This window comes from Diabrotica undecimpunctata, chromosome 4, assembly GCF_040954645.1.
Source record: "Diabrotica undecimpunctata isolate CICGRU chromosome 4, icDiaUnde3, whole genome shotgun sequence".
Lineage (NCBI taxonomy): Eukaryota > Metazoa > Arthropoda > Insecta > Coleoptera > Chrysomelidae > Diabrotica > Diabrotica undecimpunctata.
In genome coordinates, this window is record NC_092806.1 from 99,070,812 (window position 1) to 99,089,113 (window position 18,302).

Genomic DNA, 18,302 nt, shown 5'->3' on the forward strand with positions numbered 1-18,302 from the left:
TAGTAATCTTTAAATCATCTTGTGTATGTGGTAATAATTTCGGTTTTGGTCATTTTGTATTCGTTTAAGAGGTCTAGAAAATAAAAGTTTTAAAGGGTGATTCAACAACGACCAAAACAACTTAAGAGAATCAATTAATAAAAGAAACTTCAAAGTGCTCATCAATATTAAATAAAACAAAACACAACCTTCTGCCACCTCTATTAACGCGTAGCTAACACTCCTACTTGTCCTAGTTGAAATAGCGCCAGTTTCTCCAAAATCGTCGCGACGCTACGTCTACCGCTACCGTCGGCGATGCCGCAACTTTCTCACTTCAACGCGTACCTGGCAGCACTCGGAAAAGCCGTTTTTCCGACTTCAATCCAAGTCTGATTTTTAAAATAACTAATTGTCCAAGGTAAACTTTTTTTGAGGACGTAAATACTTTTTGCGGCATACATTAAAAAAATTTATTCTGAAATATATGTTTTTTATAATACTTTTAGTGTTTAGTTAGTTTTTAAACATAAGTATCGGCATAGTGAAGTTTGGTTATTAAAAATTAGTTTAATTACTTTCATTACATAAGTAATTATGAATAAACGTGTTTGGTAATTCATCATTTTGAATAAGGGTTTTTTAATTAATTATTATATTAATAAAAATACCATCTAATTTTTTAAAAAATCAAAAGGTAAAATATTGTTTTTAAATGATATTGATTTTAATTGACCTTAACAATGTTTTCCCATAGTTTACAATGTTATAAGTATTGTTTACTTTTAATTTTTTTTTGTCCATATTTTGATAATTATTATGTTCCTTACTTTGTATATATTTATGCAGGCATTTTAGGAGTACGTATAGAAATCTAATCTAATATTTTCTACTTTTGCGATTCTCTGTCATTCTTCTCCTTTTCTGAATCGTCACAACCTATCGTGGGTCTTCGCTGCCTATACCATTTGCTTTAATCTACTTATATTCATCGTATTTTCTTTTCAAATTTTAATCCATGGTATTTAATTCCTTTAACGGAAATTTTTCGGGGGAACATTAGTAGGTACTCACAAATAGTTATTGAATAAGATTCGCGTGATTCATAGAGCTATTGAGCACCAGATGTGGTGTGTCTATCTTTAAGACCGAGTCACAAATGAAGAAATGCGTTGTAGAATAAAAATAACAGAATAAAAATATAAACAATTGCATTGCTAAAATGGAATTGACGGGGCAAGTCGCCAGGTTATTATACAATCGATGGACAAAAAGTATTGTTAAGTAGAGGCTGAGACAAGAAGCACTTCGGAGTAGAGGACGCCCACTAAGCAGATGAACTGACGATTTAAAGCTTGTTAACAGTAACTGGATGCAAGTTGCACAAGACAATGACAGGTAAAAAGAGCTAAGGGAGACCTATGGCCAGCAGTGGGCGCACAGGTTGATGATGATGATGATAATAATGATTTAATTTTTTCCTCTGCCTAAAGAGGAATCTTATTCCTCTACCTAAATCTGAGTTTGCCTAATGGTCTTTCCTCAATTGGGTTCTTCTCGCATATTCGTTTGATAAACCGTTCGTCCTAAGCTCTACGCACATGTTCTACCCACCTGAGCCTTTGAGCTTTTATCTCATTGGTTATAATTGTTTATACATTTTTTTTAATTTTTAATTTGTTTTAAGTCGACATTGCCCAGTTGTAGTATTAACTAGAAGACCATATAATTATATGAATATTTTGCATTCAAAAGGGCTTTTAGCAGTTCGTTTTGTTTTATAATGCTCCGGGTTTTTTATGTTGTCACTAGTCTAATCAGTGTTATATAAATTTAGGTCTTTTATGTTCTAGTCTTTTTTTTTATTTACAAAGAAAATAGTCGCTTCAACCACTTGGGTCATTAGCGACATTAGTTTTTACATTAGATTAAATTATATAAAGATGTATCTTTAAGAAAATTAATTAAGTCTTTGATGTTTAAATGTTCACCTAATACTGTTTTTAAATTGTTGGAAATATTGTTATTTTGTCTGTTGACTGTATATTTTCCACATTCAGTTAGGAGGTGTTTAACAGTAATGTTGTTTTGACAGTATTTACACACTGGAATGTCTTCCTTATTCATTAGGTACTTACGTGTAATGTTGGTATGACCTAATCGAAGTCGAGAGATTTTGACTTGATCAGCTCTTTTTAAGTTCACTAGGCGCCACGGACTCACTGTCGATTTAATTTCTTTTAGTTTAGATTCCGATAAATTCCACTCATTTTGCCACGCACTGATCACTTTTTCTTTGACGAACTGTTTTATATCACTGGAAATAGTCTTTGACACTATTGTAGCATGATCGTTTTTGTAAGCTTCCCTTGCTTGGAGGTCTGCTTTTTCATTACCTTGTATTCCCATGTGAGATGGAACCCATATAAATTTGACTTCGGAACCAGTTTCTTGTAAGGCTGCAAGTTCTTTCTTGATAAGTAAGGCTATAGGGTTCTTAGTGAATAGTTGATCAATTGTTGTTAACGAGTTTAGAGAATCTGAGATAATGACGGAGGAAGACTGTTTTGTACTTTTGATATGAATGAGGGCTTGTAATATTGCATATAACTCTGCTGAGTATATAAAGGTGGCCAACCTTAATTTAAATTGGAAGGATGCATGTGGAGTGACAAATGCTGCTCCTACGTCGTTTGCAGATTTGGAGGCATCTGTATAAATGCAACAACTTTCCCCGCAAGTCTCGAGTTCTTTTAAAAATGACTGTCTGATTACATTTGGTGATGTCTCTGATTTGTGATATTGGAGTAGTGTCGTATTGATCTCGGGAATCATGATTAACCAGGGAGGGGGAGTTTTTAGATTTGAAGGATAGAGGTCAGGAATTTGCAGTTGCAGATCTTTTAAATTTCTTCGGACTCTTTCATAGAAAGGTGGATCGAACTTACTTTTTTTATAAGCTTCTAGATACCGGTCCGTAAATGTATTTCGAAACACTGGGTGGAATTTGTTACTGGCAACTGAAGATGCATACGAAAGGCTTAGATACTTCCTTCGTAGGGTAAGAGGTGGTTCTCCTGTAAGACATTGGAGATTCTTAACGGGTGTGGTTCTAAATGCACCTGTGGCGATCCGAAGTGCTGTGTTTTGAATGATTTCAAGTTGATTGGTAACGTGTTTGTTCTAGTCTTTGATTTGAGTATAATCATATTTTTGATTTAAATCTATCTTGTAGTGCCTATAGTATTCATCATCATCATCAATCAGCCAATCCCGTCCACTGCTGGACATAGGCCTCCCTCAGTTCTTTCCAGTGTTCTCTACACTGGGCCGCTTGTAGCCAGTTTCCCGCTACTCTTTTTATGTCGTCGGTCCATCTAGTCGGTGGTCGTCCTCGGCTTCTTTTATAATTTCTGGGCCTCCATTCCATAATTCGTCTTGTCCATCGTCCATCTTGTGTTCTGGCTAAGTGTCCTGCCCAGTTCCACTTAAGTCTCGTGGTTCTTTCGATGACGTCTTGAACTCCTGATCTTTGCCTGATTTGTCGGTTTGTTATGTGGTCTCGGAGGCTCACATTCAGCATTGCACGTTCCATGGCTCGTTGTGTAACTCTTAGTTTATTCGCAGATTTCTGCGTGAGTGTTAAAGTCTCTGCTCCATAAGTTTGTACAGGCAAAACACATTGGTTATAAACTTTTCGCTTGAGACACATGGGAATTGAACTTTTTAGAATATGGCTTAGTTTGCCAAATGCTGCCCATGTCAGGCCTATTCGCCTCTGTATTTCATTTGTTTGATTGTCTCTGTTTATTTTGATCTCGTGTCCCAGATATTTGTAAGTGTCTGTTTGTTGTATGGTATTATTGTCGATAGTTATATTTCCACTCATTACGAGATTTGTCATAAGTTTAGTTTTCTCAAAGTTTATCTTTAGTATTAGTTAAGAAATAATTGCCTTGGATTATGGTGGTGTCCTATTATTGGAGTTTGCAATGTTTAAAAATTCAAAACTGTATGTATCCATAGGTGTATTTTATTCTATTCTGTATCTGCCTCTCCTATGAACAATATACACATATCTAGTCTTCTCTTTATTGATGTTTAACCTTTTTTAAGGCTAAATTTTTTTCTCCCTTTTAATGTTTTACAAACCTCTCTTTTGCTTTGATAATACTTATACCTACAGTGTCTATGTCGTCAGCATATGCCAATATCATTTGAGGACTCTGATCTGAAAACACCTCTATCTTTATGTTAACTTCTTTGATAAACCTATCTAACACAATAGTAAAAAGTACTGGTGATGATCTGTCACCTGATTTTAAACTAGTGGTTATAGAAAAAGTTTCTGTGGTATCTTTTATTACATTGACCTTAGCCATTTAACTGTTTTTCTAAATGTGCCTATCTTCTAGAGATGTTAGCGACCTCATTTTCTCTTCTTATTCTGTTCACACTAGCTCTAAATTGATCAGTTGACGCTAGACTAGTCCACTTCCTAATATTGGCCAGCCAGGATATACGTCTATGTCCAGGGACTCTCTTACCCTCAATCTTGCCTTCTTAAATCAACTGTAGAAGTCGGTATTTACCATTACGCAAAATGTGGCCGAAATAAGCCAATTTTCTGTTCTTTACGGTGTTAATAATTTCTTTGTCTTTTCTTAGCTTCTGAAGAATAGTTATGTTACTTGTGTGGTGTATATATGAGACCTTTAACATACGTCAGTAGCACCATATTTCAAATGCCTCTAATCGTTTTATGGTATCTTCTGTAAGGCTCCAGCTTTCTACTTCATAGAGGAGGACACTGAAGACGTAACATCTAAGAATTCTTATGCATATATTGATACTTCAAGATAAGTTGCAAAGAATCTTCCTAAGGTTGTTGAATAAGCTCCTAGCTTTTTTAATACGAGTTTTTATTTATTAGCTGTGATCTCAAGAATATTGCAGCCCAAGCAGCATATTTTTTCTACTCTTTCTAACGGTGTATCTTCTTATTCATGTACCATCTCCTCTAAGAAGGTTGGCAACCAACATGGTAATTCGCACTTTCGAGACCGCTGCTCTAAAGATGTCAGCAAAAGTGCAGTTAAACCAAGCTCTCAAATTATTTAACCAGGAGATGCGTCTTCTTCTGCGACTCCTTCTACCCTGTATTGTTCCTTGTATTAATAATTGCAGCAGGTTATAATGCTCGCCCCTCATGAAATGTCCCAGATATTGCAGTTTTCTGACGGTGTATCGCCTATTGTAATTTGGGCATTTATGTTGGTGTTCTTACTAATGATCATTATTTTTGTCTTCTTGCAATTTAGTTTTAGGTCGTATTTGTTACATGTTTCTAAAACGTTATCCTTCAGACTTTGGAGCCCCTGTGCACTATCTGCCAGCAGCACTGTATCGTCTGCATATCTAATATTGTTTATAAGTGGGCCATTTACAACAATATCATCTTCTGATTTATCCAAGGCCTTTTTATAATTGTTTTTAGAGTATATGTTAAATAATGCCGGTTACAATATGCAACCCTGTTTAACTTCTTTTTCGATTGTGAAGATCTCGGACAGTTCATTTTCTAATCGCACTGTTGCTTTTTGTTGGAAATATAAGTTTGAAATCACTCTTATATCCTTACTATTGAGTCCTGATGTTTTGAATGTTGAATCCTTAATTCATATTTTAGTTAAATAAATAATGTTTATTATTGCCATAAGCTCGTCGAAAATCTGCACAAATCAACAAGTGTACACTTTAGTCAATTCTCCATATTCTTTTAGCGGTTGACTAATAGTGAAAATGTAGTATTACTATTTTTTTTTTAAATAAGCCAATATTTCACTTTAAAATATGTTTATTTTAATGAAATACAAATTTTAATAATGATTTTAAAAGTAAAAATCAAAGCGTCAAAGTATATTTTAAAGTAAAGTTGCGACTTATTTCCAATCAAAATAGTAAAGTAAAAGTCTAATTTACGGTTACTATTTCCGGCCGAAAGCTACATTGGTAGTTTTAAAGGTTTTACTCCGCATATAAGCTTTTAATTTAAAAATTCCTATAGATACCCCTTTAGCAGCTTCTCAAAATCATATCTTTCCCACCAAAGATTGTATTGCTTCATGCAAGTGCTTTTTATCATTATTTTATTAGTGCTGCAGTTACATTATCACTGTTTTCACATGTTTTCTGCTGTCTAGTGTGTCCTTGTTACTATGTTGTCGTACACCTTAAATTGAGTAAATTAATAAAATCTTCTATAATAATAATTAGGCGAGGCATTGCAGAAGAAAAAAGCAAGAAATCTACCAATTTTCCGGGCAATATGAATTACTAAACTTTTTGAATTCGGTTTGGGAAAGTGTCAGACAAGTTTGTGAAAAACATTTAAGGTAGTTAAATAAAAATTGTATTTGTGCATAAGGATGATGCAAGTACACAAAAAATGAAAAATTTGCAACTCAAAAAAGATCAACAGGAATGAGTTCAATTTTGATATTTAGGAGTTTTCGAGGTTTGTGAATACGAATATGATAACAACGATGATCCTTAAGCTACCCGAACAGTCTCGTTCGAACCTTCGTGTTGGAAACAAGCATCGAAGAAGTACTTGTGTATAATTATCTTATCTTTTTGTAATTAGTACCTATAATTAGTATAAGCCATTTGTTCTCAAGAAAGTTAAAAACATCCGAAAAAAGTGATTGTGTTTAATGTTATTATAATTATCCAACAAGGAACTAATACAAATTTAACTACTACATTTATTAATATAAATATAAATAAAATAGTCCGGTATATTAACAAAATATGCCGGAATGTCTTAACAATTCCTAGTTGTAATAAGTGGAAAACTATGGATCACCAACTAGATAACCCAGAACCAACTAGTTATCAATACATTGAGGACATAAATCCAGCTATTAGAAAATCCTGCCTAGCCCGCACTCCTCCACCTGGAAGAAATCGAAAAGACAGTTACAACTCTCTAGATGAACAGCAGAAAAAATTTAAAATACGCAACAACGATCTACAAACAAAATTACCAAACTTTCAAATAGAGAAACCACAAAAAAATCTCACAGATGCAGAAGAGGTAATAAGTGGTAGTGAATGGGTATCAGTCCACCACAAGAAACGTCAACGCAACGATGATAGTCCTGAATTGAAAAACACCAAACAAGCTACACTCAAAGATTATTGGCTAAGTAAAACTGTTCCTACATCTAACAGATACGAGGCACTTAAAAATGATAAACCTAATGAAGAGGATGAAATGCTGGAAGAAAAAAAAGATGAACAGCCACCACCTATATTTATCCAAAATGTTGAGTGTATCAAACCATTACAGGAATTACTACAGCAGATAACTCCAGGTAAATATACTTTAAAATGTCTTGCTAACAACCAAATTCAAGTTCAAGCTGACTCATCCAAAAACTATTCATTAATTGTAAAATCTTTAGCAGAAAAATATATTAAGTACCATACATACCAACTGAAACAAAACCGTGGATTCCGAGTTATTATACGTAATTTACATCCTTCAACAGATCCAGATGACATTAAAAAAGCGTTGCTAGCGCACGGACATACAGCACTGAACATCTCCAACATTAAGCAAAGAGGCACAAAAAAAGATCTACCACTATTTAATATAGAACTGGCTATCCAAAGTAACAATAAAGATATATATATAATATTACAAAATTATTAAACTCTATTGTCACAGTTGAGCCACCGCATCCGAAAAGGGAACTACCCCAATGCCAAAGATGTCAAAATTTTGGCCACACCCACAATTATTGCCACAGGAGTCCGCGCTGTGTAAAATGTGTGGGCGATAACCTATCATCTCAATGCCCAAAACCAAAAAATACAAAAGATGTTCAATGTGTAAATTGTCTAGAAAATCATCCTACCAGCTATAAGGGATGCTCAATATACAAAGAGCTACACAAAAAAAAAATTTCCAACACTTAGAGATAAAAACGCAAGTCAACCACCTCGTGCAGAATTTCCTTCAAGCACTCAACCAACTACAAGCTATGCGAAAATTGTTGCAGGAAGAGATAATAGAAATACATCTACCATAGAAGACTTCTCATATAATAGAAACAACAACTCCTCAACATATACAAAATAATCTTGAACTACTAGTACATAAGTTAATGGAAAGAATGGATAAGATGTTTGATCTCATAATTTCTCTGATATCTAAACTTAACCTTCAACACTAAACTAAAGATGTGCTGTTGGAATGCCAATGGATTAACCACTCATTTCCACGAAGTTAAAACATTTATCTACTATCATAATCTAGATGTTATGTTTATTTCCGAAGCACACATGACTAATAAGAGCCATTTCCATATTCCCAAATATTCAACCTATGTAACTCAACATCCATTAGGTAAAACCCACATAGGTACGGCAATTATTATAAGAAATAACATTAAGCATCATGAAACAAATAAAATTAGTAAAGTTAACATCCAAGCCACATCAGTGTCGGTCGAAGATTCACAAGGCTCGATTATTCTATCTGCTGTTTACTGTCCACCGAATAAAATAATTAAAGCTGATCATTTTACTGAATACTTTAAGATGCTAGGACACCGTTTCATTTCTGCTGGAGATTATAATGCCAAACATCATAAATGGAGTTCCAGAATCGTAACCTCACGTGGACGAGAATTATTAAAAAGTATTAATGAGAATCATTTAATTTCTTTCTCTACTGGAGAGCCTACGTATTGGCCTACTGATAGACAAAAAATTCCTGATCTTATTGATTTTGCTATAGTAAAACATACCTACCTCCAAATTTCTCCTTCATTTGACCTCTCATCAGATCATTCCCCTTTCTTCATAGATCTACAAAGCCAAATTCAAAACTGTTCTAAACATTTAACACTCTCTAATAAAAGAAAAAACTGGAACAGATATAGAGAAAAAATAAAAACATCCATCAATCTAAACTTGCCTCTTAAAAGTGATAGTGACATAGAAAATGCAGTTGCTCACTTAACTACAGTTATTCAGCAAGCTGCTTGGACGTCCACCCCAGAAATTTATTACAAAGACAACTCCGAGTCCTATCCTGCACACATAAATACACTCATATTGGAAAAAAGAAAACTGCGAAAGATATGGCAGCTCACTAGGCATCCAGAAGATAAAACAAATCTGAATAGAGCTTGCAGACTACTCAAAAGAAAACTGATCCAACATAAAGACAGTGGAATCAACAAATATTTAAAGAACCTCTCACCTGCAGGTGATACAAACTATTCGCTGTGGAAACTAATAAAAAAACTTAAACACAACGAACAAATGAATATGCCAATCAGGAAACAAAATGGCACTTGGGCTAAAACTGACATAGATAAAGCATGTACTTTTGCAAATCATCTATGCGAGGTATTTCAACCGCATTAGAGGGAAGTCTCAGTTGAAGAGGAACAAGCTATCCATGAAGTCGTACATGCACCATATCAAATGGCTCCACCTATTAAACCTGTTAAGAAATCTGAAATCAAAGAAATAATTGATAATCTGGAAATTAAAAAGTCACCTGGATATGACTTAATATCTAGTTTAGTACTAAAAAATCTACCCAACGAAGGCGTAAGTTTAATAACTTATATATTTAATTCAATATTAAAAACAGGTTATTTTCCAATCCAATGGAAAGTTGCTCAAATTGTTCTGATTCCAAAACCTAATAAGGATCACACGGAAGTATCTTTATACCGTCCTATTAGCTTGTTGCCTATTATATCCAAAGTATTTGAACGGCTTTTTCTGAGAAGACTGGAGCTTATTTTATATGACAGTAATGTTTTACCAAATTATCAGTTTGGGTTTAGGAAACAACATGGTACTATCGAGCAAATTCATAGGGTGGTAAAGACTATCAGAAATTCGCTTGAACAAAAAAATTACTGTACTGCTGCATTTCTAGATGTCTCTCAAGCATTCGACAAAGTTTGGCATGTAGGTCTTATCTCCAAAATTAAATCTATATTTCACCATCCCATAAGTTTACTTTTAAGATTCTACCTGACAGATCGATTCTTTCAAGTCAAAAGAGGTGGGGAAATCACTAACCTGTTTCCAATTTGTTCTGGAGTTCCACAAGGAAGCATACTAGGACCCACCCTCTACTTAATATACACATCAGATCTCCCAACGACGACCAATACAACAATCGCTATATATGCCGACGACACAGTTATCATGGCTTCAAATTCTACAGCAGCTGAAGCAGCCCAGGTATTACAAAATCACCTACTTAAACTAGAGAGCTGGCTTAAGTTGTGGCGAGTTCAAGTTAACAGTTTAAAATCAACACAAATAACGTTTACTTTAAAAAAAGGTGTCGCGCCACCAGTTTCTATAAACAACACTCCACTACCAGTTAATACCGTCGTTAAATACTTAGGAATCCATTTGGATAGCAAACTTAATTGGGGCATCCACATCTGGAAGAAACGCCTTCAACTCAGCTTAATCTACAGGAAAATGTATTGGTACATGAGTCGAAAATCAAATCTTAGCCTGGAGAACAAACTTCTGATATATAAATGTATTTTAAAACCGGTATGGCAATATGCAGCACAAATCTGGGGTACAGCAAGTAATACCAACATACAAAAACTTCAACGTTTCCAATCCAAAGTACTGCGCCAGATCTGTAATGCCCCTTGGTATATCACGAACCACAGATTACACCACGATTTACAGCTACCAACAGTTAGCGAAGCAATATCTGCTGTAAACTCTGTATACAAGAACAGACTATCCTGCCATCCAAATCCGCTGGCCACGGATCTGCTCAACATTTCATACGTAAGAAGATTAAAACGACCAGACCCTTTGGACCTCTAGTAAATCAAGAAAAATAGAGCATAGTGTCATGGTGCGGTGAAATAACAAGTTTCTATTCTGGTGTTTTCTAAATATTTCCTTAATTTGTGTTCTTAGCCTTGTAAATCTCATATGTGTGTCAGTGATGTTTACCTGTATTAAACTCTGTTTGTTAAGTGAAAGTTTAAACTAATTGATTATCATAGATTATACTTATATCATATTTTACCTGGGTGCTCGCCACTGGGCAGCTTCCCACTATGTTGTTGTACAAAAATTATACATATTGCTTATTGTTTATAATGAGATAGATTGCAATAAACATTGGATGTTAAATAAAAAAAAAAGCTACCCGATGTCTATGTTGGGTGGATCTCGTCTTCTGGAGTATGTTAATTTCATTTCTAATCAGTCGATAGTAATTATTTGGGGGGGTTTAAAGGTCGCAGAACACGAATATTATAAAGGCGATGGTTCTCGAGCTACCTGGTGCCCAGGATGGACCTCATCTTTTGGAGTTTTGTATTATTTTCATTCGAAATCAGTCAAAAGATATTACTCGGGATTTTGGGGTTGCTGGATACGAATATTATGACGGCGATGGTTTCCAAAGTATCTAGTACCTATGGTTGACCTCTTTACCTGGAGTTATATGTTAAATTTTATTCTAAATTAGTCGACAGTCATTACTCGGAAGGTTCCGATGTTGCCGAACACAAATATTTCGTTGATAAATGACCATCGAATACGACATCATACAACGTTATGTAGCCAAAAATTGGGCAAAAACAATATTATTTATACTGAGCGCTCTTAAGCAGTTGGTAGCACTGATAAATAGCTAGGTGATACATATTATAATCTTCGCTGTAGCAGATTTCGTCTTTTACTTTTACATGTGCTCTTATACTTATTCTGCCACACATACACAGATATCCTCCAAGTTACGTAGTTAACGTGCGTTTTTTTCTTTTCGCTTTATTTAAAATTTACCTGGTTTTCAATTTGGCATGTAAAAATTGTACTAGGTCAATTAAAAAAGATGCATTTTCCTCATACACTAAATGCAATTTTCATTTTCATTCACCGCAATAAATTTTGTTCACGAACTTTTCTGACAGTTTTCCAAATCGAATTCAAAAAATTGCATAGCAATTCATCTTGCTGTTAGTAGGCTTAGTGCTTCGTTGCCTCGTCTACGTTAATATGTTTTTAAAATGTTTGTTGTGCCTATTATGAATTTAATATTTTCTTTATTCAATATATTATATTGGTCAATGGCGTATTCCCTTTCTTTATGTTTCTAATGTCCTCGTTGAATTCCCAGCTGATTTTTCTGGATTTTCTTGTCTTCGCTCTGTTTATATAGATATGTTGTCTTATTTATAGATCCAACATTTTAATATGGTTAACCTGTTTTTTCACGACCTGTGTCTTGATGTTGTTCCAGCAATATTTGATCTCTATTTTTGTCTTTGGTATATTTTTTTCTAATAATGCTACTATTTCTCTCTACACACACACACGCGCAGTGATCAACCCTGCCCCTAGGAACATGTGTATACCAATGTAAGAATGGGATCCACATGTCCGAAGATCAAACCTGTCACACCTCGCTAGTCGAAGTGGTACCTATCTGACCCCCAGGCTTTTCCACCACCCCTCCTCATCGTGTGACTTACGTGAGGAGGCTTATGATCTGAAATTTACTTAAGATGCCCTGGGTAATAGGATATCCTCAGTTTTTAGTGAATGTGGTTATGCCACCTAACTGTAGGGGTAGCCACATCTAGGCTTTTCTCCCTATTTACTTTACTGACTCTATTGATATTTTACTCTAGCTTTACGTCGGGACTTGAGTCCCTAAAAAAAAAAAAAAAAAGAGCGTGTGTTCCGACCATAGAGCCATCAGCCTGAGTTGATGACTCTATGTCCGGAAAAGAGTGTGTGCTCGGTCACTCAGCCGCCGATTTGGCAAAATAAATTTTGTTCTCCTCGCCGGCTGAGCACCCGAGAGGGGTCCGGCCAACAAGCCCATGTATGCCGCACATGACCTCAGTGCTCGGATTTCGCGAGTAGATCTTTCATTCGATCTGCCTTAAGGGCCTAGTCCGCGGAGCGGTATATAGAAGGCCTGACGGGCCCCTTCTATATTTGCTATATAAAGTAAATTTACGTTAAACGGTTTAATGAAAAGTATGAATATATCAATATGAATTTACGTAATTTAATTAGAAAACACATTTTTTTTTTTGTGGACTTCCTTGTGGCTTCGGGACTATAAAATGCCTGGGCAACAATTCTTTCCTTTTTTCCTTAATCCTATTTGTGTGCGTGTATTGGGGTGTGCATTCCCAAGTGTATAATGCTCTCACACACCCCGGTGTATATTGGACTTATAATTACCTAAAAACCTAAAAAGAAAAGCGTACCCTCTCGCCAGAGTTTTTTTAGTGTGTTTTCTGATTGACTGCATTTCTTTGTTTGTTCTTCTTGCAACCATCTCATTCTTTATTTATTCGTTCGGGTTCTCCCTATATCGAGCTATCTGTTGTTTTGGTCTTCTGTGTACCGTCCTTATGTTTTCATTGTAGTTAGTCAGCTCTCTTAACATTCTGCTTGGGTGGTTTCTTAGTCCGTTGAAAATTTCATATGCTCCCTCGTCTAGCGTGCGTAGGATTCTTGTTTGTCCTGAGTCTCTATATACGTATCTCAAGGGTACGTACCTTGGTATCTTAAGGGCATCTCTGACTATTTGATTCTGAGTGGTCTGTATCTTTTTCCTGTTTGTTTTACAGGTGTGTCCCCACGCTGCGGATGCATATGTTAGGACTGGCAGGATAATACTATTCGCAACCCTGATTTTGGTTTTAAATCGTAGTTTACTTTTCCTTCCAATAAGTGTTGAGAGCTGACTTTTCAACGCTTTGGCTTTGCGTATTTGCTGATTGATGTGCTCAGTGAACGTTAGCTTCTTGTCTAGATGTACCCCTAGGTATTTAGCCTGGTTGGTCCAGTCTACTGGGGTGTTTTCAATTGTAATTTCGCGATTTGGTACACTTCTTCTGTGACTAAACATTACAGCCTGTGTTTTGTCTGGATTTAGGGCTATTTTCCATTTTATGCACCATCTTTGGAATCTGTTTAGTGCTCTTTGCAGATGATTAGCTGCATGATCCGGGTTTCTCCAGCTAACAGCTATTGCTGTATCGTCAGCGTAAAGACTCAACAGAGAGCCTGGCTCTTTTGGCGTGTCGGCCGTATAGATGGTGTACAGGTAAGGAGACAGCACCGCTCCCTGAGGCACACCCGCCTCCAGGGTCCCGACTTCGGATAGGGTTGCCCCTATTCGAACTCTGAACCTTCTGTTGGCAAGATATGACGCAAGAAGGCATGTCATCGCCTCACTGTAACCAAATTCATTCATTTTATAGATGAGTCCATGGTGCCAGACTCTGTCGAAGGCTTTGCTGACGTCCAGAAAAGCTGTAGCTGTGTACATTTTTTCATTAAATCCTTTGGTGATAAATTCTGTAAGTCGTAGTACCTGTAATTCACAGGAGTGTTCGCTTCTGAACCCGAATTGAGCCTCTGGTATGGTTCCTAGCATTTGTGATTCTTCATTGAGTCTTCTTAGTATGACTCTTTCCGCTATCTTGCTTATAGATGATAATAAGCTGATAGGTCTGTAATTTTGCGGAAATGTGCCGTTTTTACCAGGTTTTGCAATCATTATTACGTGTGCCTCTTTTCACCTATCTGGGAAATATCGTAGTTTTAGCATGCTGTTTATTATGTTAGTGATATAAACAATAGCTTTTGTTGGTAGATTTTTCAGCGCTCTGTTTGTGATGTTGTCGGGTCCTGGGGCTTTTTTGGCATTTGTCATTTTTATAAGTTCCTTTATTTCTTCGGGAGATGTATGTGTAATACCTATTCTGCCCTTTTTCCTTCTAAGTCTTCTCGCTGCTCTTTCTACCTCTTCTTCAAAGTCTATGTCATCGTCGGGGTGGTCGTTGTTTCTACACGCCCTTTCTAATTCGTCCTTCATGACTTCGGCTTTGTCGATTTCGGTATGGACAATCCCGTTTACTCCGTGTAGGGGAGGTATGGGTTTCTTGTCCTTTCGAAGGATTTTAGATAACTTCCAGAAGGCGGATTTGTTAGGATTTAGCTCATCGATATAGGAGTCCCAGCTTTCATTTCTATGATTTTGAAGTTGTTTTTTCACTTCCCTGTCTAGCTCATTTGCAATCCTTTTGTCTTCTACCGTTCTTGTGCGGTAGGCTCTTCTTCTTTTCCGGTTTTTCTCTTTGATTAGGTTTTGAAGTCCTATACTTATATCCCTGAATCTTCCTTTTTGTCTTGTGATTGTTTCGGTTTTGGAGCTGGCATCGATAGCATTGTTTATTGCTTGTTCTTGTTTTATTACACTATCTTCTAGTTCTGTAATATTAATAATTGTTGGGATGTTACCGATGTTCTCGCTCACAATTCTTCTGAAGTTTGGCCAAATTGTCTTCTTTCTGTTGTGGGGCTGCAAGTAGTTTAATTCTAATGCACCAAGGGTCAGGACGATTAGGTTATGTGTCGAATCGCCTTCATTTAGAGAGTGTATCTCGTATTGTTGACCCACGTTGTGTAGGATTGCAATGTCAAGATACGTAGGGAGTTCTCCGTGGAAACATGTCGGTTCTGTTGGTCCGATGACATGTGTGTTCGGTCTGTTCTCGAGATGGTTGCAGAGATATCTTCCGTTTCGGTTGGTCGTCCTGTCAAACCAATTGGGAGATCTAGCATTTAGGTCTCCAATAATTATAGTTGGCTCTTCTGAGTTCAGTATTAGGCTCAAATCTTCGTTAAAAATCGGATCATGTGGTCTGACGTAAGCTGACACTATTTTTAGTGTTTCGTTGTTGGCCTTAAGTCGAATAATTGTGGCTTCCTTAGTCACCAGTCCGTCTGGTGTTGGGATGTGCTCGTGTTCGAGTCCCCTTTTGACTAATATAGCTGTTCCTCCTGATAATGCTCTATGATCCGTTCTATAGATATCGTAGCCTGGAAATTTTGTTTTTTTCCTTTCCACTAGTTTGGTTTCTTGAAGGGCTACAATATCGAGCTCTAATCTGTTTATTATTTCATCCAGAAGGTTGATCTTTTTGAATATTCCGCCGGAATTCCATGACCCAATGCGTAGATCTTCGTTTTGGTTTGCTAACATTTTCGGACGGCTTCTCCAAATGCAGTCATCATTTTTGTTGCTTTGTCCATCATGGACATCATTTCCATCATTTTGTTATTATACTCTGTATGGAAGTTTGCGATGAGGGTAGCTGCGTCCTGTACCGACACTTTTTGTGGTTGTGCTGGAGCTTCTGTGGTGGTTTCAGCGGATTTTTTCGCTGCCTGTGCGTAGCTGACTCCTTTGTTGATTGGAACGCTGTTTATGGGTCTTCCTACCGGTCTTGTTGGGGCAGGCGTTTTCTTTTTGGGGGCCTTAGAGCATCCTCTATAATTTGCTGTGTGCGCTTCACCACAGTTTGCACATTTGGGGTCGGTTTCCCGGCTTTTCTCACAGTCGTTACTGATGTGGTTTTCTCCGCATTTTACACATCTGGATCCGCAATGGCAAGCCTTTGAGCTGTGATAGAACCCTTGACAGTTATAACACTGTAGGTTGTCTTTTGTGATTTTGAATTCATCCTCCACATAGATGCGCATGTAGCATATATCAGATATTTTTTTAATTTTTGCAACGTCTTCCTCTTTGAGGGTGACGATGAAATGTGGCAGTACTTTTTTATCAGCTTTTTTGGAGATCATATTGATCACCCTTGTTGCTTCTATTCCTCTATTTTATAGTTCGTCTTTAATTGCTACTGTGCTAGTAGTAGCAGATAGACCTTTTATAATGACTCTTTTTAGTTTATCGCTATCTATGGGATATGCGATGAATTCTACTTTTGGAGTGTGTTCTTCTAGGATGTGTACCATTCCTAGGTAATCTTTTCTAGTTTTTGTGTTAATAACAATAGATCTGCCTGATCGTGCAAACTTATTGACTGATATTATGCCTTGGTTGGCTGCTCTCTGCAGGATTTTTTGGTGTTCTCCTACAGTTTTTAGGATTATCGCCGGTGGTTTCGGCTCTTTTACTATTGGCTTTTTTACTGTAGTCTCCTCGCTTGTTTGCGGTGAGTATTTTGCTACGTTGTTTTCTTTTTCAACTTGGCTATTTTTGCTCAGGTTATTTTGGGCAGTTTTCTTTTTCTGGCTTCTTTCATGAGCCTCTTTCGCAGCCTTGTTAAGTTCGTTTTCTTTTCGCTGATTTATTATCTGCGTCTGCTTTTCGGCGACGCCTATTTTTGTTTTTACACTACTGTCTGATTTCTCAGTAGTTGTGCCTGTCTTTTTTCCTTTTTTTGTTTTGGACTTGTGTCCAACCTGCAGGTTCTTTGGTTGTTATAATTCTTTCCGGCTCTTTAGGCTTGCCTTTGCTACCGGATGGCTTTGCGGGGGGAGGTGAACCGATTCCTAGTTCAACTAGCTTTACAACGTCGTTATCGAGAGAGGCTTTCCACGGGTCGATCTCCATTATTGACTCTGCTTTCTCCTTGGCTGCTGTTAATGCCATTATATGTTGTACAAGTTTTTGTATCTCCTTGTTCTTTTCCTTATTTTCGTTTCTCATCTCAGTCATCTGAGCGAGAAGGTCTTGGATTTGTTTATTCGCCTTTTCCTCGCGGATACGGCTTTCTTCTTTTAGAGATTTGATCTGTTCCGTCAGTACATTGACCGACCTTAAAAGCTCATTGGCCTTTTCCCTTTCCGCCATTTCTCTGGCCTTTTTCTTTACTTCTTCGTCTTCCGGAGAGTCTTCTTTGGGCCGTAGCCTTTTCATTTTCTTGCCGATTTCGGGCTCGGCTTCATTTTTGGAGACGTTGTCCACGACGGGTGGTATCTCTACTACAGTTGGGGGCGGGGCTTCGCGCGATTCTGCGGCTGGGCTCGGCTCTTCGTCGATGGCGTCCATCGTATTAACATCGTCATCGGTGTCGATTTCGCTTTTTTCTTCCTCCGACTCGGGCAGATAGTAGTCATCGTCAGAAGATATCACGATTTCTATGTCATCGATCGCGGGATTAGTCGATTCAATAAATTTATTATACAGCTCAATCGAGCTGGCATCAGAGGGGTTTGATGATTTGGCTAAATCATTCTCTTCTTCTTCTTGTGTTGTCACCTGCGTGACAACACTTTCTGGGGGGGGAATATCACTCATATTGCCGTAAGGCAGTGAACAAATAGTTCATAAGATATAAGAAAATTTTACTTAGACAACTCTGTTTTTTTTTCCACCGACTGACCGCTGTCAGTACGGCTTACTGGGTGCCGTCCCAGGTACCTCGCGGTAGTTCACTCCCTGTATTCACAGTGAGGGATCCTCT

At 37.1% G+C, this 18,302-nt stretch overlaps 1 protein-coding gene across 2 annotated transcripts in view; it reads left to right on the forward strand.

Annotated features, from left to right (window-relative positions):
* Positions 1-266: 266 nt before the first annotated feature.
* LOC140439824 (uncharacterized) overlaps positions 267-18,302 on the forward strand; it is a 256,661-nt gene continuing 238,625 nt past the window's right edge. For both annotated transcript variants that reach the window (XM_072529976.1, XM_072529977.1), the window contains exon 1: positions 267-400. The gene's annotated coding sequence lies outside the window, so the exon portion shown is untranslated. The remainder of the gene's footprint in view (positions 401-18,302) is intronic.